The sequence below is a fragment of the Saimiri boliviensis genome, chromosome 14, assembly GCF_048565385.1.
Source record: "Saimiri boliviensis isolate mSaiBol1 chromosome 14, mSaiBol1.pri, whole genome shotgun sequence".
NCBI classification, from domain to species: domain Eukaryota; kingdom Metazoa; phylum Chordata; class Mammalia; order Primates; family Cebidae; genus Saimiri; species Saimiri boliviensis.
The window spans coordinates 21,271,423-21,292,982 of record NC_133462.1 but is presented as its reverse complement, the minus strand read 5'-3'; the positions used below and the strand labels follow the sequence as shown (position 1 = coordinate 21,292,982).

The window sequence follows — 21,560 nt, the reverse complement described above, 5'->3', positions numbered from 1 at the left end:
CAGGCAAAGGTTGCAGTGAGCCAAGTTTGCACCACTGTACTCCAGCCTGGGTGACAGACCGAGACTCCATCTCAATCAATCAATCAATAAAATAAAATAAAAAACATCTCCGATTGGAGCCACGTAGCAACTTCAGAGCTGACTTGGAGGACTTCGGCACTGTGTGGCAGGAATGAAGACTCAACCCATTAAGTCCTCCTTCCCACTGTGCCTGGAGGGAGCCGATAAGCTGTGGGGTGGTTGGCTGGCTGTGAGCTCCTTCCAGGCATCCAGATCACTGCCAAGGACAGCCATTCTGACAGCCACAGTGCCCTTTTAGTTAGGGCTAATCAATCCCCTCTTGTTTTAGTGACAAGGAGTTAGGGTTATTCCAGTCGGATAACTAAAAGGAAAGTCTGCTCACATGGGAAAAGGGGACAGAGTTCTAGTTTCTTTAACCAGATGGACCCAAGATTTCTCATGCCCCTTAGCCTTGGCCCCTGATGGGTTTAAGAATCTGAGGGGATGCTCATAAGTTTTATTGTTCAGAACCCCTCCAAAAAGTGTTCAATCTAGGCTGGGCGAGATAGCTTATGCTTGTAATCTCAGCACTTGGAGAGGCCGAGGCAGGACTTGAGGTCAGGGGTTCAAGGCCAGCCTGGCCAACATCGTGAAACCCTGTCTCTATTTAAAAAATAGAATTAGCGCCGGGCGCGGTGGCTCAAGCCTGTAATCCCAGCACTTTGGGAGGCTGAGGCGGGTGGATCACGAGGTCAACAGATCGAGACCATCCTGGTCAACATGGTGAAACCCCGTCTCTACTAAAAATACTAAAAATTAGCTGGGCATGGTGGCGTGTGCCTGTAATCCCAGCTACTCAGGAGGCTGACGTAGGAGAATTGCCTGAACCCAGGAGGCGGAAGTTGCGGTGAGCCGAGATCGCGCCATTGCACTCCAGACTGTGTAACAAGAACAAAACTCCGTCTAAAAAAAAAAAAAAAATAGAATTAGCTCACACCTGTAATCTCAGCACTTTGAGAGGCTGAGGTGGGAGGATCACTTGAGGCTAGGAGCTGAAGACCAACTTGGGCAAAAAAGTGGGACTCCATCTCTACAAAAACTTGAAAAATTAGCTGGGCATGGTGGCATCCACTTGCAGTCCCAGTTACTGGGGAGGTCAAGGTGGGAGGATTGCTTGAGCCCAGCAGTTCAAGGCTGCAGTGAGCTATGATTGTGCCACTGCACTCCTGCTGGACAACAGAGTGAGACCCTGTCTAAAAAAAAAAAAAAAAAGGATTACACCTGTAATCCAAGCACTTTGGGAGGCCGAGGAGGGCAGATCACAAGGTCAGGAGATCAAAACCATCCTAGCCAACACGGTGAAAACCCATCTCTACCAAAAATACAAAAAATTAGCCGGGCGTGGTGGCAAGCGCCTCTAGTCCCACCCACTAAGGAGGCTGAGGCAGAGAATTGCTTGAACTCAGGAGACACAGGGTGCAGTGAGCCAAGATCGCGCTACTGCACTTCAGCCTGGTGACAGAGTGAGACTCTGTTTCAAAAAAAGGAAAAAGTGCCGGGCGCGGTGGCTCAAGCCTGTAATCCCAGCACTTTGGGAGGCCGAGGCAGGTGGATCACGAGGTCAAGAGATCGAGACCATCCTGGTCAACATGGTGAAACCCCGTCTCTATTAAAAATACAAAAAGTAGCTGGGCGTGGTGGCACGTGCCTGTAATCCGAGCTACTCAGGAGGCTGAGGCAGGAGAATTGTCTGAACCCAGGAGGCGGAGGTTGCGGTGAGCCGAGATCGCGCCATTGCACTCCAGCCTGGGTAACAAGAGCGAAACTCCGTCTCAAAAAAAAAGAAAAAAAAAAGAAAAAAGTTACTCTCTGCAAACAACCCCATTGCTCCCTCCACCACCAAGAACACTTGGCTGTGAAAACCTCTTTTCTGAAGGCTCTTCTTTCAGACATTTCCACTGAAAATAACATGGAAAAGCCCAGCCTCGAAGTCCTGGCTTTAATTTCCATAAAGAATGCACCAGCCAACAGTAATAACTTTGGCTGCTTAAGAAAATCAGTTCTGCTGGGCATGGTGGCTCATGCCTGTAATCGCAGCACTTTGGAAGGCTGAGGTGGGTAGATCACCTTAGGTCAGGAGTTTGAGACCAGCCTGGACAACATAGTGACAACCCATCTCTATTAAAAATACAAAAACTTAGCCAGACATGGTGGCAGGCACCTATAATCCCAGCTACTCGGGAGGCTGACACAGGAGAATCACCTGAACCCAGGAGGAGGAGGTTGCAGTAAGCCAAGATGGCACCACTGCCACTGCATTCTAGCCTGGGCAACAAGAGTGAAACTCCGTTTCAAGGAAGGAAGGAAGGGAGGGAGGGAGGGAAGGAGGAAGGAAGGAAGGAAGGAAGGAAGGAAGGAAGGAAGGAAGGAAGGAAGGAAGGAAGGAAGGAGAGAGAGAGAAAGAGAGAGAAAGAAAGAAAGAAAAGAAAGAAAAGAAAGAAAGAAAGAAAGAAAGAAAGAAAGAAAGAGAAAGAAAGAAAATCAGTTCTGGGCTGGGCACGATGGCTCATGCCTGCAATCCCAGCACTTTGGGAGGCTGAAGCGGGCAAATCACAAGGTCAAGAGATAGAGACCATACTTGCCAACATGATGAGACCCCGTCTCTACTAAAAATACAAAAAAATTAGCTGGGCGCGGTGGCATGCGCCTGTAGTCCCAGCTACTTGAAAGGCTAAGGCAGGAGAATTGCTTGAACCTGGGAGCTGGAGGTTGCAGTGAGCTGAGATCATGCCACAGTACTCCAGCCTGGGCAATAGAGCGAGACTCCATCTCAAAAAGAAAAAAAAAGAAAGAAAGAAAATCAGGGCCGGGCGCGGTGGCTCACTCCTGTAATCCCAGCACTTTGGGAGGCCAAGGTGGGAGGATCACGAGGTCAAGAGATTGAGACCATCCTGGTCAACATGGTGAAACCCCGTCTCTACTAAAAATTCAAAAAATTAGCTGGGCATGGTGGCACGTGCCTGTAATCCCAGCTACTCGGGAGGCTGAGGCAGGAGAATTGCCTGAACCCAGGAGGCGGAGGTTGCAGTGAGCCGAGATTGCACCATTGCACCCCAGCCTGGATAACAAGAGCGAAACTCCATCTCAAAAAAAAAAGAAAAAAGAAAAAAAAGAAAATCAGTTCTAGAATACCTGACGGACCTCTAAGTGGGATGTTCTCATTCTGCAGCTTCTCTGACAATAGGAATGTGAAGCTGTAAGAAAGGCCAGCTGGAGCAAATAGAATTTTTTTCTCAGCAGGGAGAGCCAGCTCCTGCTGAGATCAGGGTGCATTTTCTTATTTTTTGGTTTTTGTTTTTGGTTTCTTTTTTAAAAAATTTATTTAATTTACTTTAGGTTCATACTATATCTGGCATTTCTCCCCATGTTATCCTTCCCCACCCCCCCGCCACCCCCTGATTTTGGTTTCTTTTGATGGAGTCTTGCTCTGTTGCCCAGGCTGGAGTGCAGTGGTGCGATCTTGGCTCACTGCAACGTCCGCCTCCCAGGTTCAAGCAATTCTCTGCCTCAGACTTCCAAGCAGTTGAGATTACAGATGCCCTCCACCATGCCCAGCCAGTTTTTGTATTTTTAGTAGAGACAGGTTTTCACCATCTTGTCCAGGCTGGTCTTGAACTCCTGACCTTGTGATCCACCCGCCTAGTCCTCCCAAAGTGCTGGGAATATAGTTATAAGCCACCACACCCGGCCTGCTTGTGCATTCTCTATGGCAGTATAAGCCAGGGCTTCTAGGCTGGGCTTTTACATGTTAGTTTCAGTGGGAATGTCTAAAAGAAGAACCTTCAGGAAAGGGGTTTTCATAGCCAAGTGTTCTTGGTGGTGGAGGGGGCATTGGGGTTGTTTGCTGAGAGTAACTTTTGTTGTTGTTTTTTTTCAGACAGGGTTTTACTCTGTTGCCCAGCAGGAGTGCAGTGGCACAATCGTATCTCACTGCAGTCTTGAACTTGTGGGCTCAAGTGATCCTCCTACCTCAACCTCCCCAGTAACTGGGACTACAAGTGGGCACCACTATGCCCAACTAATTTTTCAGATTTTTTGTAGAGATGGAGTCCCACTTTGTTGCTCAGGTTGGTCTTCAACTCCTAGCCTCAAGTGACCCTCCCAACTTAGCCTCCCAAAATGCTGGAATTACAAGTGTAAGCCACCACATCCCACTGAGAGTGACTTCTCTCTCTCTCTCTTTCTTTCTTCTGAGAGAGAGTTTCACTCTTGTTGCCCAGGCTTGAGTGCAAAGGCGTGATCTTGGCTCACCGCAACCTCTGCCTCCCGGGTTCAAGCAATTCTCCTGCCTCAGCCTCCGCAGTAGCTGGGACTACAGGCATGTGCCACCACACCTGGCTAATTTTGTATTTTTAGTAGAGACAGAGTTTCTCCATGTTGGTCAGGCTGGTCTCAAACTCTTGACCTCAGGTGTTCCACTTGCCTCGGCCTCCCAAAGTGCTAGGATTACAGGCATGAGCCACTTTGCCTGGCCTCTTTCCTTTTTAACGCTGAATAATATTCTATTGTATGTTTACACCACATTTTGTGTACCCATTCATCCGTGGATGGACATTGGGTTGCTTCTACCTTTTGACTAATATGAACATGGGTGTACACATTTATATCCACTCTTGCCTCCTCTCTCTAGTCCTTCCTTCTCCACTGCAGCTAGAGTAACCCCTTTACACTCTCAAGTATGGACAAATCACCTCTTGCTTAAAACTCATTCGTTTTGCAACAGTGTCAAAGAGCTAACTTCTCACCACCCTGATTTAGTATTAGAACTCAAAACTGGGCCAGGCTCTGTGGCTCACGTCTGTCATACCAGCACTCTGGGAGGCTGAGGCGGGCGGATCACTTGAGGTCAGGAGCTTGAGACCAGCCTGGCCAACATGGCGAAACCCCATCTCTAATAATACAAAAATTAGCCAGGCGCAGTAGCACCGGCTTGTAATCGCAGCTACTCGGAAGGCTGAGGCAGGAGAATCACTGGAACTCAGGAGGTAGAGGTTGTAGTGAGCCAAGATCACGCCACTGCACTCCACCACCGCCAGGGCGACAGAGCAAGACTCCGTCTCAAAAAAAAAAAAAAAAAAAAAAAAGCCCGCAAAACTGGAAAACACTTGCTGTTTCTTCTGTGTAATGTGTTTTCCTCCCTTCTCCCCTTTATGACCTGGGGAAATTCCCGGATCACCCTCCTCCACTAACTAGGTCAGGGTACTCTCTCTCTCCCTCTTACTCTTTCCCCTCCTACCACTTGTCACCATTGGTAATATATTATCACCCGGATTTGTGACAATGGTATTGTGTGTTTACCACTAAGGAATAAACCTATGTCGGAGACAGCACTACCCGTTCCTGCAGTGCCCGCCGGGGCCTGGCATCTAGGAAACGCTCGATACGCCAGTAATCAATTTCAGTAATAAATCCAGGAGGACGCCGCCGACCCCTACCGCCCGGCGGCCAAGCCCTGGTGGAGAATCTGGGAAGACCTCCGGCTCTGGCTGCCAGTCCTCAACCACCGTCCCGGCCATCCCTCTCGGAAGATCGGGGTCCCCAGGAGAGAAGGCTACGGGGCGCCCTCTCCCCGCTCATGCGAGGGGAGGGTCCGCCGTAGGCGCGGGATCTGCAGCCGCCCCGCGTCCGCCCGGGGCGGGGTCGGGGCCGGGCCGGAGACGTCACTTCCGGTGTACACAGCCGGTCCAGGGCGGTGCGCTGGGGGCCGGGGCGCAACGCAGGTGAGGAGCTGGCGCGGCGGGCGCAGGCGGGCGCTGGCGGGCGCGGTCGGGCGGTGGGTGGTGGGTGGTGGGTGGTGGGCAGCGGGGCCGCAGGCCGCAGCCAAGGCTGACGGCAAGACTGGCTTTCGGGGCGCCGCTCCGCTCGGGGCCGCAGGGCGCGGGGCCGTGGGCTCCCACCCCTTGCCCGCCCGCGGTGGAGGACGCCTGGCTTATCGGGCGCTGGCCGGGCCGACGGAAGCCCAGAGGGGCCTCCTGGCGCGAACCCGGGACCTGGGGGCGCGGCGGGGACCCGGCGGCTGCGGCAACGCAGGGGCGGGTCGGTGCCCGTCAGGCGGAGAAAGGAGGCGCTCCCTGGGGTCGCCGGGGCCCGGGAGGTCGAGCTGGTGCCGGGACCCGCTCCCGGAAGCCCGCGGAGGGACGGCGGCCTGCGGGCGGCCGGGGTCCGCTGGAGCTGGCCGTGGAGGCGGCCCTCAAGCCACCCCGGGGCTGCCGGGCCGGCTGCGCGCACCTTCCCGGCGGCTCCGGGCTGCCGAGGAACGCCCTTTTCCGGCCCTGCGGAGCCCGCTGGCGCATTGGGCCGGAGGGAGGGTCCGCGGGGACCGGGAGGGCCGGGGCTGAGCGTGAAGGACCCGCGCCCGAGGGGCGAGCGCAGGGTCAGGGGTGTGTCTTCCTGCGGCGCGCGGTGCGAGGAAAGAAGCATGCCCCGTTGGCATGATAAGAATTTTGTTTAGACTTCTCACAAATTTGCCAGAGAAAGACTCAGCTTCAGGGGCCTGCAGTTTGAAAATAGCTTATTCTTGGCCCCGCATCCCCATTATAAAAGCAGTTCATTCTCCTCTCCTGGCAAAACGCTCAAGATGACACAAAAAGTCTAAGGGAGAAAATGACAGTCATCTGCCCGTCTACCATTCGGTGACAACCACGGCCAAGATTTGGGTGATTATCAATAATTACAAATAGTTATTATTTTTATGGACTTTACAGTGCGAGATGTAACCACTGATGAGCACTTAGATTGTTTCCAGTTTGTCACAAGATAAACACTTCTGCCAGAAGGATTTGCCTGATTATTATCTTTTTTTCAATAGTAGACTGTTGCCCAGGCTGGTCTCAAACTTCTGGCCTCAAGCAACCCTCTCACCTTGGCCTCCCAAAGTGTTGGGTTACAAGTGTGAGATACTACACCCGGTCTGATTTTGTCTTAGAATAAATTTACAAATGGGGTCAAAAGTAACTTGTTTTTTGGAGACTGTCTCACTTTGTCACCCAGGCCGGAGGGCAGTGACACGATCTAGATTCGCTGCAACCTCTGCTTCCCGAGTTCGAGCGATTCTCCTGCTTTAGTTTCCCGAGTAGCTGGGATTACAGATGCTTACCACCACACCCGGCTAATTTGTGTATTTTTAGTAGAGACAGGGTTTTGCCCTGCTGACCAGGATGGTCTTGAACTCCTGACCACAGATGATGCGCCCACGTAGGCCTCCCAAAGTGTTGGGATTATAGGCATGAGCCATCTCTTCCGGCCCTAACGTTACGTTCATTTTTTAAGTACATGATATTTCTTTTCTTTGACATATTTGGAAAAATTTTTCTTTGTCTGAATGTTACAAAAAAAGTTCTGGCCGGGGCGTGATGGCTCATGCCTGTAATCCCAGCACTTTGAGAAGCCGAGGCGGGCGGATCACTTGAGGTCGGGAGTTCGAGACCAGCCTGTCCAGCGTGGTGAAACCCAGATTCAACTAAAAAAATATGAAAAAATTAGCCAGGCATGGTGACTCACTCCTGTAGTGCCAGCTACTTGGGAGGCTGAGCGCTGGAGCCGATGGTTGCAGTGAGCCAAGGTCCTGATACTGCATTGCAGCCTGGGCAATGCAGTCTTACTCTGGTAAGACTCTGTCTCAAAAAACAACAACAACAAAAATCCATGTTTGCTTATCATTTCATGGTTTTTTTTTTTCCTTTAATCTACCTAAAATTCATTTTTTGGTTTAAAATGTAAAGTATTTTCTAAATGGCTAGTCAGTTGTTCGAGATTTATTGAATAATATGTAAACTTACCGTTTTATCATATTTTAGACCAGAATTTTTAAATATATGTTTGTAAGGGCTACTTACAAAGTTCATATTTAGATTTAATGTATGCTTAGATGTTTAAAAATCACGATATTTTCACAATATCTTCACAATATTTTGTTTAAAAAAATCGTTTTCCATTACAAGTCCAGGAAACATTTCATGTTTGTGATTTTTTCTTTTTATCTTTAAGGCAAAAAGTTTAGTTAATTGCCACTTCATTTGCTTTCTTGTTGACAAGATAACAAACTCCATATGAAGAATTCAGGTTTGTTGTGGCAACTTTTCAGTCTGGCATTTGAGATTCTAATCTTCCTCTATTTTTGCACACAAATACGTAGGTTAGCATTGGAGACCAAGATAGAAGAGTTCTCAGATTCCCTTGGCAAGCCTAGATTTTTCAATCTAAAATTATCTCTGGATTTTTGGAAGACCTTGTTTTAAGCATCCTTTTTTTTTTTTTTTTAAAGCACATTGCACGTGATTCTGTGAAAATTTTAGTAAATGTTTATTCTGTTGAAAACCTGTAGCCTAATACACCAGGATCCATGTGTCAAGTGGGTCTTCCAAGTCTATAGGAAAATAATTGTTTCTGAAAGCTAGCAGGCTGGGATATCATACGGGTTAGGTGTCCACTCACTCTCTCTCTTTTTTGAGTCAGAGACTCCCTCTGTCCCCCAGGCTGGAGTGCAGTGGCCGATCTAGGCTCACTGCAACCTCTCCCTCCAGAGTTCAAGCAATTCTCCTGCCTCAGCCTCTTAAGGAGCTGGGATCACAGGTGTGAACCACCATGCCCAGCTAATCACTCTTTTTTCCTCCTGTGACTTTGTCCTTAGTGAAAACTGATGATATTCCTAGGTAGGCAAAAACATGTTGGTTTAGATAAGAAATTGATTTGTTTTGGAGTTACTGAAAAGCTGGTTGCTGTTTTCTCTTAAATGTAAGTTCACAGAGAGCCTGAATGTTGTTTGGATAAGGAAAAACAACAACAGAGGTTGTGCTTGTGCTTCACAAGTCTTTATCTCTACTGAAACTGCCCTCTTGGGGATCCCCTAATTGATGCATGCAGCAGCCATTGCTTAATCATTTTCCTTGACTTTGATGGCAGGTATTTGGCATAGTGAGCTGTTGTTTCTTGCTCTTGTGAATCTCCCATGGATTGGCCTTCTTCCTTTTTTTGGAGATGGAGTTTCGCTCTTGTTACCCAGGCTGGAGTGCAATGGCACGATCTTGGCTCACCGCAACCTCCGCCTCCTGGGTTCAGGCAATTCTCCTGCCTCAGCCTCCTGAGTAGCTGGGATTACAGGCATGTGCTACCATGCCCAGCTAATTTTTAGTATTTTTAGTAGAGACGGGGTTTCACCATGTTGACCGGGATGGTCTCGATCTCTTGACCTCGTGATCCACCCGCCTCGGCCTCCCAAAGTGCTGGGATTACAGGCTTGAGCCACCGCGCCCGGCCGGCCTTCTTCCTTTTTTTCTTTCCTTTTTTTTTTTTTTTTTTTTTGATACAGAGTCTTGCTTTGTTGCCCAGGCTGGAGTGCAGTGGCACTGTCTCGGCTCACTGCAACCTCTGGCTTCAGGGTACAAGCAATTCTCCTGTCTGAGCTTCCCGAGTAGCTGGGATTACAGGTCCATGCCACCAAGTCTGGCTAATATTTGTATTTTTAGTAGAGATGGGGTCTCACTATGTTGGCCAGACTGGTCTTGAACTCCTGATCTCAAATGATCCATCCACCTTGTGATAACAGGTGTGAGCTACCATGCCTGGCCTTGATTGGCCTTCTTGACTTGGAACTAGTGTGGTCATTTCCTGAAATCTGTGACTATACTTTCTCATTTGTCTTTACTGCTTCTCTTCTTACATCTACTTTAGGGCATTTTCTGAAGCCTGGCTTTGTACCTCTTACCCTCTCCCCTAAAACATGTTTCTTCTCACTCATCCACGATCTGAGTTCTGGGTAGAGAACCACCTTACTTCCTCATCTCTGCCACCGCTTAGTGACCCCTGACCTAGACTTTTCCTCAAGTCAGTTCTTTTTCTTCTGCACTCTTTTTTCTGGAAGCCATACTTTCTCTAGGTGAAGAAAATATGACTTCTTTGCGAGAACAAGGTGGGAGGATTACTTGATCTCAGGAGTTAGAGACCAGCCTGGGTAACATAGTGAGACCTTTGTCTCTTCAAAAAATGAATTTTAGGGCCAGGCGTGGTGGCTCATGCCTGTAATCCCAGCACTTTGGGAGGCCGAGGCGGGTGGATCATGAGGTCAAGAGATCGAGACCATCCTGGTCAACATGGTGAAACCCCATCTCTACTAAAAATACAAAACATTAGCTGGGCATGGTGGCGCGTGCCTGTAATCCCAGCTACTCGGGAGGCTGAGGCAGGAGAATTGCCTGAACCCAGGAGGCGGAGGTGGTTGCGGTGAGCCAAGATCGCGCCATTGCACTCCAGCCTGGGTAACGAGCAAAAACTCCGTCTCAAAAAAAAAGAAAAATGGCCGGGCGCGGTGGCTCAAGCCTGTAATCCCAGCACTTTGGGAGGCCGAGGCGGGTGGATCACGAGGTCGAGAGATCGAGACCATCCCGGTCAACATAGTGAAACCCCGTCTCTACTAAAAATACAAAAAATTAGCTGGGCATGGTGGCACGTGCCTGTAATCCCAGCTACTCGGGAGGCTGAGGCAGGAGAATTGCCTGAACCCAGGAGGCGGAGGTTGTGGTGAGCTGAGATCGCGCCATTGCACTCCAGCCTGGGTAACAAGAGCGAAACTCTCTCTCAAAAAAAAAAAAAAAAAAGAAAAAAAGAAAAATGAATTTTAGGCCCAGTGCAGAGGCTCATGCTTGTGATCCCAGAACTTTGAAAGGCCAAACTGGGAGGATGCTTGCACCCAGGAGTTTGAGATCAGCCTAGGCAACATAGTGAGCCCCGAAAATTATCTGGGCAAGGTGGCACGTTCCTGTAGTTTCAGCCACTTGGGAGGCTGAGGCAGGAGGATTGCTTGAGCCTGAGAGGTCAAGGATTCAGTGAACTGTGATTGTGCCACTGCACTCTAGCCCAAGCAACAGAGCTAGATCCTTTCTCAAAATAAGTAAATAAATAAATAAATACCACTCACCAAGGTGTCCTGTTCTTCCTGACTCTAAGGTTCTTACACCAGCTGATGGATCACATCTTCTTTCTTGATTTGGATTGTATTTGCCATTTTCTTTCTATTACCACATCTTGATTTCGACTTTGTACCGTTTTCTTTTTTTTTCTTTTTTTTTTTTTGAGACGGAGTTTCGCTCTTGTTACCCAGGCTGGAGTGCAATGGCGCGATCTCGGCTCACCGCAACCTCTGCCTCCTGGGTTCAGGCAATTCTCCTGCCTCAGCCTCCTGAGTAGCTGGGATTACAGGCACGAGCCACCATGCCCAGCCAATTTTTTGTATTTTTAGTAGAGACGGGGTTTCACCATGTTGACCAGAATGGTCTCGATCTCTCAACCTCGTGATCCACCCGCCTCTGCCTCCCAAAGTGCTGGGATTACAGGCTTGAGCCACCGCGCCCGGCCTGTACCGTTTTCTTAAGGGATTTCAGATTTAATGTGGTCCTACTCTGGATGTGAAAGAGGGCAGTGAATTGAGTCATTAATTGAATTAGCTCACATTTATGGAGTACCTACAGTATGGACCAGTTACTTTACTGGAAGATTAGAATACAGAGTCACATAGCACAGCTTGGGATGAATGCCAGATAATTGTCATAAAATATTACAAGTCCCTAGAAGAGGAGACACCAAATAGCCTCTCCCAGGTATCAGATCTTGAGCGTCTTGGTCACTGCTTTATCTCCAGGGCCTAGAACACAGTGTCCTGGAAATGATGAAGTATTTGTTGAAGGAATGAATGATAATCTGAGAGTGAAATAGAATAAATGTTACAACACATTAGCTATCCACAGAAAAGATTTTTTTGAGATGGAGTTTTGCCCTTGTTACCCAGGCTGGAGTGCAATGGCGCGATCTCGGCTCACCGCAACCTCCGCCTCCTGGGGTCAAGCAATTCTCCTGCCTCAGCCTCCTGAGTAGCTGGGATTACAGGCACGTGCCACCATGCCCAGCTAATTTTTTGCACTTTTAGTAGAGACGGGGTTTCACCATGTTGACCAGGATGGTCTCGATCTCTCGACCTCGTGATCCACCCGCCTCGGCCTCCCAAAGTGCTGGGATTACAGGCTTGAGCCACCACGCCCGGCCACAGAAAAGATATTAAGTCAAAAGACATTTTGTGAATGTAGTTTGAAGAATCTCAGGGAAAACTTTAAATTCAACCAAACTGACCCAGCTACAACCCCAAGAAGGCATGCTTGGAATGTGTAGCCAGAAAGCTTAAACTTAATTTTGTATCCTCAGAAGAAATACTTGTGTTTCTGGGAGAGGACTGGGATGATGTCTGGAAACTGGGGTGGCAGGTCCAAGAGAGGAATTAGGTGGTGTGTCTTTAGCACTGTCTGGGGGCCTGACCAGAGTAGCCATATGCAGTGTTCCTTCCACAAGGCCTTTGCATTACCACACAGATGGGCATGTCCCTATTGATGCCTTTGGCTGTGAGGGTCTCCCTTGCTTAGCATCTGTTCTTCCATTATCCTCTGAGTAGAAGATAGCTTCATGTGGAGATTTCTTGGTAAGAGAAAATGTGAGTGGTTGAGAGCTCTGCATCTAAGCTGCTTGGATCAGATCCTGGTCTTGGGATGCTGGCTAATCTTTCAATTTTCTGATTTGTAGAATGGGGATAATAGTAGCACTTCCCCTTAGTGTTGCAGTGAGGGCTCTGAGCATGCTATCCAGCACCTGTGATAAGTATGCAATGAGAGTATTAGCTCTTGTTGGTATTCATAAACTACTAACTGGCCTTCTGGTTCATATATCGGTCGTCTTTGAACTTAGATGGCCTAAATAATCAGTCCCTATGAAACTGCTTGCTTCTGTGTACATTGACAAAGCTGATAAACAGTGGGAAGTAATGACAGATAAGCTCTTCCTAAACTGCTCATCCAGGGAATTTAGCCTGCAGTTCTCAGGGAAGACTTTCTGGAGAAGGCTGGTCTTGAGCTGAGTACTGTGGGAAAAGGTAAGTCCAGCACTTTAGCAAGAAGGGTGGACTCTTGGGCATGGGCAGGACATGTCCAAAGGTGTGGAGATGAGAGCAAGCATGAGGTATTTGAGCTGTAGGAGATTTAGGGTAAAAACAGGTATGAATAAGGAATAGAGAGAAATTACATTGGAAAGTGGGACCAATCCTTGAAATAACTAATAACAGTGTCTAATAGGGCACTAACAGCACCTCAGGTCCTGTGCTGAGTCCTTTGACTCAGTGCGCTAACCAGGTTTGATGCTGAGGACATTGTCTACATTGCCTTGTTTAATCCTCCACTTACCTTAGGTACATGTGGCAGCATGTCACATGTCCCTGGTAGGTCTCTCTGCTTCTCTCTCTCTCTTTTTTTTTTTTTTTTTGAGACAGACTTTCGCTCTTGTTACCCAGGCTAGAGTGCAATGGCGCGATCTCGGCTCACCACAACCTCCGCCTCCTGGGTTCAGGCAATTCTCCTGCCTCAGCCTCCCGAGTAGCTGGGATTACAGGCACATGCCACGATGCCCAGCTAATTTTTTGTATTTTTAGTAGAGATGGGGTTTCACCTTGTTGACCAAGATGGTCTTGATCTCTTGACCTCGTGATCCACCCACCTCGGCCTCCCAAAGTGCTGGGATTACAGGCTTGAGCCACCGCGCCCGGCCTCTCTCTTTTTTTTTTTGAGATGGAGTCTCTTTCTGTCACCCAGGCTGCAGTGCAATGGTGCAATCTCAGCTCACTGCAGCCTCCGCCTCCTGGGTTCAAGCAGTTCTCCTGCCTCAGCCTCCCAAGTATCTGGGATTACAGGCATGCGCCACCACACCTGGCTAATTTTTGTATTTTTAATAGAGATGGGGTTTTACCATATTGGCCAGGCTGGTCTTGAACTCCTGACCTCAGGTGATCCACTTGCCTTGGCCTCCCAAAGTGCTAGGATTACAGACGTGAGCCACCTTGCCTGGCCTCTGCTTCTTGATTCAGCCTTCATGTGGCTGCCAAAATAATTCCCAGTATATATGTTTAAAAGCTTTTTGTGGCCGGGCGCGGTGGCTCAAGCCTGTAATCCCAGCACTTTGGGAGGCCGAGGTGGGTGGATCACGAGGTCGAGAGATTGAGACCAAGGCTGGTCAACATTGTGAAACCCCGTCTCTACTAAAAATACAAAAAACTAGCTGGACGTGGTGGCGCGTGCCTATAATCCCAGCTACTCAGGAGGCTGAGGCAGGAGAATTGCCTGAGCCCAGGAGGCGGAGGTTGCGGTGAGCCGAGATCGCGCCATTGCACTCCAGCCTGGGTAACAAGAGCAAAACTCCGTCTCAGAAAAAAAAAAAAAAAAAAAAAAAAAGCTTTTTGTGAGGCCGGGCACGGTGGCTCAACCCTGTAATCCCAGCACTTTGGGAGGCCGAGGTGGGTGGATCACGAGGTCAACAGATCGAGACCATCCTGGTCAACGTGGTGAAACCTCGTCTCTACTAAAAATACAAAACATTAGCTGGGCATGGTGGTATGTGCCTGTAATCCCAGCTATTCAGGAGGCTGAGGCGCCATTGCCCTCCAGCCTGGGTAACAAGAGCAAAAAACTCCGCCTCAAAAAAAAAAAAAAAGCTTTTCGTGATCCTGTTTTCCGATGAAGTCTAAGCACACTAAGATCCTCTGACTTCATGAAAAACCATGAAGTTAAAATGTAAAAATATTTACATCTTAGAATTAAAAAAAAAGCACAAGTACAGATGTGGATCAAGCTCAGAGGAATAATCAGTGAAAAAAGCAAGGTTCAGCCGGACGCGGTGGCTCACGCCTGTAATCCCAGCACTTTGGGAGGCCGAGGCAGTTGGATCACGAGGTCAAGAGATCGAGACCATTCTGGTCAACATGGTGAAACCCCGTCTCTACTAAAAAGACAAATAATCAGCTGGGCATGGTGGTGTGTGCCTGTAATCCCAGCTACTCAGGAGGCTGAGGCAGGAGAATTGCCTGAACCCAGGAGGTGGAGGTTGCGGTGAGCCGAGATCGTGCCATTGCACTCCAGCCTGGGTAACAAGAGCGAAACTCTGTCTCAAAAAAAAAAAAAAAAAAAAAAAAAGCAAGATGTAAAGCAGTGTATTTTTGCCCATTTGTGTTTTTCTAATTTTAAAAAATTTCTCAATTTTTGAAGTAATATGTGCTCATTTGTTTAGAAAAATATATATAGGCCAGGTATGATGGCTCATGCCTATAATCCCAGAACTTTGGGAGGCTAAGGTGGGCAGATCACCTGAGTTCGGGAGTTTAAGACCAGCCTGATGACATGGTGAAACCTCATCTCTACTAAAAATACAAAAATTAACTGGGCGTGGTGATGTGTGCCAGTAGTTCCAGCTACTTGGGAGGCTGTGACAGGAGAATTGCTTGAACTTGGCGGGGGCAGAGGTTGCAGTGAGCTGAGATCGCATTACTGCACGCCAGCCTGAGTGACAGAGTGAGACTCCATCTAAAAATAAATAAATAAGTAAATGAAATAAATAATGTCTCCTTCTCTATAGATAGGTAGATACACATGAAATAATTTGTAAGTGCAGAAATAATTTCTGGACTAATAGAAAAGAAACAGTGGTGGTTTTGGGGATGAGACCCCAGAAAACCAGGCTGCTAGGCTGATTTAGCTTTTTCTCTAATATCATTTTGTATGGTGTGAATTTTTTTGTTTGTTTGTTTGTTTGAGACAGAGTCTTGCTCTGTTGCCCAGGCCGGAGTGCAGTGACACAATCTTGGCTCACTGCAACCTTCGCCTCCTGAGTTCAAGTGATTCTCCTGCCTCAGCCACTTGAGTAGCTAGGATTACAGGCACCTGCCACCATGCCTGGCTAATTTTTGCATTTTTCACAGAGGCAGGGTTTCACCATGTTGGTCAGGTTGGTTTCTAACTCCTGACCTCAAGTGATCCACCCACCTAGGCCTCCCAAAGTGCTGGGATTATAGGCATGAGTCACTGTGCCCAGCCTATGTTTTCATTTTAACAGTAAATGTCTATGATGTACATGGCAGTTATGTAGAGTGAACATGTAGCATAGAGGTTAAGAGTGAGGACTGTGCAAGATGGCTTGGGTTCAAGGCCTGCCTCTGCCTTGATCTCAGTTTACCTCCTCTGAAAATGGGGAGGTAGTTATACCTGCCTCCTGGGGTTGTGAGGCATTACTGAATTAATATTTGTAAAGTCCTTTGAACAGTTCTTAGGAGGTATGTGTTTGTTGTCATCGTCTCTGTTGCTCTGTCCCTGTGCTGTGCATGACAGTAAGTATGAAGATACGTCCATCCTTTGTCTCTGATGCTCCCAGTTCATTTGGAAAGGGAGAGCACACAGCTGATGACAGAGACAGCAGAGGCTGCAGGAGTCAGAAAAGGCTCCTTGGGAACTGAGGTAGCCCAAGATGGTTTCATCAAAAGGGTGGATATTAAATATGGTAATTTCTAGACGGACACAAAGGAACTTTTTCCAAGGTGTGTGTCCCAGCCAGCATGAAGTAGGCGGAAGAAGCAGAAACAAGACAAGAGCTTTGAGGAGGCCTGAAATTCGGATATGTCGTGTGATGACATGTCATTGTTATAAGGCAGAGTTTTTATTGACGTATATGAGACAGTGATACGATTTCTAAATGATGACATCTTTGACTCAGTGAAGTGTGGTGGCTCTGCTTTGATGTTTGGAATGGCTGTGAGGTGCTCCTATGTGATGATGTATTTAACAATCCTTGTAATGCAGGGCACGTGAGTTATTGCCAGATTGGTGCTTGTAGGCAGTGCTGCCAGTGAGCGTACTTGACATAGGCTTCTGCATTAACCATGAGTCTGTTTCTAGGATTCATGCCTAGATATGGTATCGCTTTTCTTTCTTTCTTTCTATTTCTCTCTTTCTTTCTTTCATGCCCAGATATGGTATTGCTTTTCTTTCTTTCTTTCTTCTTTATTTCTCTTTCTTTCTCTTTCTTTTTTCTTTTTTTTTTTTTTTTTGAGATGGAGTTTCACTCTTGTTACCCAGGCTGGAGTGCAATGGCGCGATCTCGGCTCACCGCAACCTCCGCCTCCCGAGTTCAGGCAATTCTCCTGCCTCAGCCTCCTGAGTAGCTGGGATTACAGGCACGTGCCACCATGCCCAGCTAATTTTTTTGTATTTTTAGTAGAGACGGGGTTTCACCATGTTGACCAGGATGGTCTCAATCTCTCGACCTCGTGATCCACCCGCCTCGGCCTCCCAAAGTGCTGGGATTACAGGCTTGAGCCACCGCGCCCGGCCTTCTCTTTCTTTTTTCTTTCCTTTTCTCTCTCTCTCTCTTTTTCTTTTTTTTATTTTTGTCTTTTTGACTGTATTCCTTATGTCTGGGCCACTGTCAGGTAAGTGTTTTTTCAAATTGGCTTTTGCAAAGAATCATAATGGAAAGATTTTTGAAAATGGATTTAGTCAGCAGGGCATGGTGGCTCACACCTATAATCTCAGCACTTTCGGGGGCTGAGGTGGGTGGATCACCTGAGGTCAGGAGTTCAAGACCAGCTGGGACAACATGGTGAAACCCCGTTTCTACTAAAAATACAAAAAAATAAGCCAAGCGTGGTGGTGTGTGCCTGTAATCCCAGCTACTCAGGAGGCTGGGGCAGGAGAATCACTTGAAACCAGGAAGCAGAGGTTGCAGTGAGCCGAGATCGCACCATTGCACTTCAGCCTGGGGAACAAGAGTGAAACTCTGTCTCAAAAAAAAAATAAGAAAAGAAAAAAGAAAATGGAATTAAAGCAAGATATTACATGAAAAAAAATCTAATTTTCTTACTAAAAATTATTTTGGGATTAAGTACTAGTGATATGCTAATTATGGTCAGTAAACCTGGAAATACTCGCGTCTTCTCTCACCCCACCCCCAGGTCCCAGAGGTGGATGTATGTGCATGGGAACAGGGACTGGGGAAAGCTGGCTTGGCTCCCAGACTTGGGTGCCCCAGGCTTTCGTGACCTAGGCTGGAAGAGGCGGAAGTGGTTCCTCTCATTAGTGTAAGGACCTGCACTGCTCCTGGGTGTCAAGATGGGAGAAAATGCGCTACATCCTTGTGCTTGAGTCACTGTGTCATGTACTTTATAATTCGAGGTGATGCCTATCCTCAGCTGTGTCCCTTCTGTTTTTGCCTCTGGCTTGGGGCTGAAAGAGGAGGGAGTGATGGGCAGGGAAGTGGGAGGAGCCATGACTTCTTTCCCCTCCAGCACACAGGGCTTTACTTCTTTTAGTTTGTTGGTTGGACTTGGGAATTGGGGCCAGAGCTGCAGGAAGGTAAGTTTTATTTCTGAAAGTTGTTTTAACTCTCTGATTTTGGGGGCTCGAGGGGGTTTGTTTTCGACTAGTAGACGAGAATGAAGAATTGCAATGGAAATGAAATGCTACCTTATTACCAGTCCACGGACTCTTTCAGAGCAGTAGCTTTTATTATGGAGACTGAGGGTATGGCAGAGGCTGTGCTTTATGGATTTAATCGTCAGCAGTACTGATGCAGAAGAGTTGGGCCACTTGCTTAAAGTTAGTAAGTGCTGTCTATTCAGCTGATACTTACTAAGAGCAGGAATTCACATGTAGATTAGTCTGATTCCCATACCCATACCAATAACGACTGCATTTTGGAAGTGCATGGTTTCCATGAAGTTTCTTTGTATTGAAGCATCTACCTGAAAGGTGAGAGCCTGAGCTTTTTCTTCTTTTTACCCCTATTACAGTAAGCTCCTTGAGAGCAGGTATTAAGTCTGTCTTTTCACGGCTGCATCCTGAATGCCTGGAGCAGTGCTGTGCACTTAGTAGAACCTTGGTGAACATTTGAGTTTGTGAAGGCTCATGGCACAAATAAACGGCAGAGCTGGAAGCCAGCTTGGAGGTGAACTGCTGTGGGCCTGCTCTCTGGGGCTGTCTTTCCTGCTTAGGGAGTGGATGGTTAGGAATCACCTAGAATTTTCTCATTTCTTAACGTTTGACCTGCTGAAATGTTTGTAGGGAAGAATGGACTTCCTCGCTGTGACTCTGACTTTCTGGTCTTTTTGAGGGATGGGAAAGTTTGCCGGATATGCGAAATTGGAGTCAATGTTCTCAGCTTGGAAGAGATGTTATATTTATTGATAAAATTTTTTACAGATGCCTTAAATTCGTAAGATGGTCTTGAATCTTAAGTTTATCTAAAATTTATATAATTCCTCTCCATAGTGAGAAAAATAATTTCTAAATTATAGCTTGATTTACGTGTTTATATATAAGCTTCTGGATAAATACTTGTTTTTTTCCCCCATTTGAGGTTAATTTTGTATAGGTTCCACAGTGCAAAGTAGTTAGGAATGGCAGTATAGAATTTTAAGTTTTTGGCCGGGCGCGGTGGCTCAAGCCTGTAATCCCAGCACTTTGGGAGGCCAAGACAGGTGGATCACGAGGTCAAGAGATCGAGACTATCCTGGTCAACATGGTGAAACCCCATCTCTACTAAAAAAAAAATACAGCCGGGCACGGTGGCTCAAGCCTGTAATCCCAGCACTTTGGGAGGCCGAGGCGGGTGGATCACAAGCTCAAGAGATCGAGACCATCCTGGTCAACATGGTGAAACCCCGTCTCTACTAAAAATACAAAAAAATTAGCTGGGCATGGTGGAACATGCCTGTAATCCCAGCTACTCAGGAGGCTGAGGCAGGAGAATTGTCTGAACCCAGGAGGTGGAGGTTGCGGTGAGCCAAGATTGCACCATTGCACTCCAGCCTGGGTAACGAGTGAAACTCCGTCTCAAAAAAAAAAAAAAAAAAAAAATGTTTGGGCCGGGCGCGGTGGCTCAAGCCTGTAATCCCAGCACTTTGGGAGGCCGAGGCGGGTGGATCACGAGGTCGAGAGATCGAGACCATCCTGGTCAACATGGTGAAACCCCGTCTCTACTAAAAATACAAAAAACTAGCTGGGCGTGGTGGCGCATGCCTGTAATCCCAGCTACTCAGGAGGCTGAGGTAGGAGAATTGCCTGAGCCCAGGAGGCGGAGGTTGCGGTGAGCCGAGATCGCGCCATTGCACTCCAGCCTGGGTTTAACAAGAGCGAAACTCCATCTCAAAAAAAAAAAAAAAAAAAAAAAAAAAAGTAGCTGGGCATGGTGGCACATGCCTGTAATCCCAGCTACTTAGGAGCCTGAGGCAGGAGAATTGCCTGAACCCAGGAGGCAGAGGTTGCGGTGAGCCGAGATCGTGCTATTGCACTCCAGCCTGGGTAACAAGAGCAAAACTCCGTCTCAAAAAAAAAGAATTTTAAGTTTTCTTGGGCAAGATATGTTAGTTTATGCCTCTAATCCCAGCACTTTGAAGGACCTAGGCAGGAGGATTGCTTGAGGCCAGGAGTTTAAGACCAGCCTGAACAACACAGCAAGACCCTGTCTCTGCAAAAAAAAATTAAAAATTAGCCAGGCATGGTGGTGTGTGCTTATAGTTTCAGCTACTTGGAGGCTGAGGTGGGAAGATTGCCTGAGCCCGGGAGATTGAGGCTGTGGTGAGTGGTGATCACACAACAGCAGTACCCTAGCCTCAGCCACTGAGCAAGACCCTATAGGGTCTCAGTGCAGCCTCAATGTCCCTGGCTCAAGCCCATCTGCTACCTTAGCCTCTCAAGTATCTGGGACTACAGATATATGCCAGCACACTGGGCTAATTTTTTTTTGTTTATTTTTAGTAGAGACGAAGTCTCACTATGTTGCTTAGGCTGATCTTGAGCTCCTGAGCTGAAGCAGTCCTCCTACCTTGGTCTTCCAAAGTGCTGGGATTACAGGTATGAGCCTCCGTGCCCAGCCAAGACCCTGTCTTTAAAAAATAAGTAAAAACAAAAATAAAAAATAGAATTTTAAGTCTTCTTAAGTAACTTTCTAATGGACACAATAAGTTTTCAGTTCAACTTTTTTTTTTTTTACAAGTTTTGAAAACTTTTGTTTGGATAAGTGGGCTTTTTTACATCGTACCACACTAACAAAAATAAACCACAGGTTTCTAACTGGTGTAGATTGTTGATTTTTTTTTTTTTTTTTTTACAAATTAGTTTTAAAGAAATTATATCATTGCTTTGTGATTTTTTTTGAAAAAGTTGTTTACTTAGAAATAAATTATTTTCACTCCCTGATTTACACTTGAATTTCTACCACCAGCACAGTTTGTTGTCGCAAGTCTTTTCATAGTACTTGGGCACATTTGATGCAGAAATTTTTAATGGTCCAAGACTATTTTAGTTAATAGACGAAACCTTCATTTTACCTCAACAAACTTTTTCGGAAGTTTAGGAGCCAGCTTTGTTCATCCTTTGGTGTTGGGTGGTGGTTTGTATGTGTTTGCAGACAAAACTTTCCTTGGCAGGGATTTGCTCCTTTTTTTGTTTCTTCTTCCTTTGAAGATCTCTTTTTAACAAAGTTTTTTTTTTCTTTGCTTATAGTGTTCCTCTAATAGAATTCTTTCAAGAGTTCTAATACTAGTTTTGTTTTGTTCGATGGCAGCAGGTTTTGAGAGAGAGCTTTTGACTTCATAAGAAGACTAAAACAACAGTCTTAGAGTACACTTGAGTCGATTTATTACCAGAAAATCA

General features: G+C 47.1%; 1 protein-coding gene across 3 annotated transcripts in view; it reads left to right on the top strand.

Moving 5' to 3' along the window:
* Nucleotides 1-5,674: 5,674 nt before the first annotated feature.
* The window catches only part of GARRE1 (granule associated Rac and RHOG effector 1), a 104,309-nt gene continuing 88,423 nt past the window's right edge, over nucleotides 5,675-21,560 (top strand). The window contains exon 1 of one of the 3 annotated variants that reach the window (XM_039465597.2): nucleotides 5,675-5,780. The gene's annotated coding sequence lies outside the window, so the exon portion shown is untranslated. Of the gene's footprint in view, nucleotides 5,781-6,370; nucleotides 6,717-17,110; nucleotides 18,261-21,560 lie in introns of those variants that run through there. The other 2 variants (XM_074386574.1, XM_003937330.4) reach the window with 2 other exon arrangements.